Here is a 2,215-nt window from a genome sequence, read left to right as displayed (position 1 = left end):
GCTGAACACTGTGAGGAAGACGCACTACCCTAACTTGTAGCTTTAGCTGAACACTGTGCAGAGGTCACACTAAACTAACTTGTAGTTTTAGCTGAACACTGTGAAGAGGACGCACTACATTAACTTGTAGCTTTAGCTGAACACTGTGCAGAGGTCGCACTACACTAACTTGTAGTTTTAGCTGAACACTGTGAGGAGGATGCACTACACTAACTTGTAGCTTTAGCTGAACACTGTGAGGAGGACCCACTACCCTAACTTGTAGCTTTAGCTGAACACTGTGCAGAGGTCACACTAAACTAACTTGTAGCTTTAGCTGAACACTGTGAGGAGGACGCACTACACTAACTTGTAGTTTTAGCTGAACACTGTGCAGAGGTCACACTAAACTAACTTGTAGCTTTAACTGAACACTGTGAGGAGGACGCACTACACTAACTGTGAATAGTCTAGCTGCCTGACTGTGGTACTAATAGGATCAAAAGAACACCAGCAATTTTCTTCAGGTAGCTGTAAATACTGTAACAAGACAAGCCTGTCTGTCAGTAGGAAGATAACAGGAACGGATCTAGCTAAACTGAATACAGTGTGTGTATATATATATATATATATATATATATATATATATATATATACAACACCTGGGATGCATATATATACACAATACACTGTAAGTGCAGCTAACTCACTGACTGTCCTGCCTAATCTAACTTAAATCAAATGACACTGTCTCTCTGTCTATCTCTTTCAACGCCGGAACACACACTACACAGGGCCGCCGTGCAGGCGGCCTTATATAGTGTGGGGCGTGTACTAAATCCCCTGAGCCATAATTGGCCAAAGCCTCCTTGGCTTTGGCCAATTATGGCTCTCTGTTCAGACGGCACTGTGATTGGCCAAGCATGCGGGTCATAGTGCATGCTTGGCCAATCATCAGCCAGCAATGCACTGCGATGCCGCAGTGAATTATGGGCCGTGACGTGCCACAAGAATTTGGCGCGAACGGCCCATATTGTTCACAATTCGGTGAACGGGCGAACAGACGATGTTCGAGTCACTCATGGGTTCGACTCGAGCACGAAGCTCATCCCTATTCTTCACTACTGCAATCAGGGAGGCATAAGGGCTTTTACTGTCCTTGATAATCCTTTGGCCCTTCATCTGGTTTAGGGTCTGTCTCAGCTCATCAACATCTTTGGGTGCTATTCTTCAAGGTCTCTCTCTGAAAGGAGTAGCATTGATTCATCGAAAAGTGTACTGGGCACTTCTAGCACAGCCCACATACATGTCATCCATTAAGAACAGGTCTGATAAATCTGACAATTGCTTTGTCAGCTTCTGTAACCAAGCACCTGGTAGGGTCAATCAAATTTGAGGTTAGGAGCGGCATTCCTGACCTGAACTCTATACACTTCAGCATAGGGGTTCACGCCGAGCACTGGGTAACAGTGGGCAACATCTTGACGAGGATCACTCACAATGGAATGGTGGGAACAGTTTCTCACAGTTACATCCATAGACAGTGCCACTCTAGTTCTCCAATCCTTTCTCTCAGGGATTACCATCCACCCTCCTTGATAAATCATTTCGTCTGGAGTTTCCATCAGGACATAACTCCCATCTCCAAGCAGTTTTGGGGCAATACTAGAAGCTACCCTTAGCACTCTCTCTGCCTGGTGGAACTTCCACTGGGTGTTTTCCAATGTGATATACCACTCCATGGTGGTGGCCAACGGAAGGGGCCTCACAGAACTATATAATATCAGATGGTAAGTTATCAGATTCAGATAACCCAATCTTGTTCAAGACTTTTCTGGAAAGCACTATGTACTGCTCTGCAATTAGTACCTAGTATTACTGAGGCTGCACGGGCATCACCTGTGTCAGGGCAGACCAGAGCTGTGATCTTCATAGGGGGGATACCCTTGTTCTCTAACTCTCTAACTAGGTACAATCACAATCACTTGTAAACTTCCATCAACAGGAGTTTAGCCCCCATAACTCCATCTGATCAGTAGATCGAAGAGGTATACTGCTTAGATACTTCTGGTAGAATGAATAATAGATAAGAGTAACTTGGGACCCAGTGTCAAATAAAGCTTGAGTGGCATGCCCATTGACAGTAACTTTAACAAGGGACCTAGAGCCTATAATATGTCTTCTTGGTTTGAAATGTCTACTTCCTTGCACTGTTCCCTCAATGTCCTCCTGACAT

This window comes from Aquarana catesbeiana, linkage group LG03 (genome assembly GCF_042186555.1).
Source record: "Aquarana catesbeiana isolate 2022-GZ linkage group LG03, ASM4218655v1, whole genome shotgun sequence".
Classification (NCBI taxonomy): Eukaryota; Metazoa; Chordata; class Amphibia; order Anura; family Ranidae; genus Aquarana; species Aquarana catesbeiana.
This window is presented reverse-complemented; position numbering follows the sequence as displayed.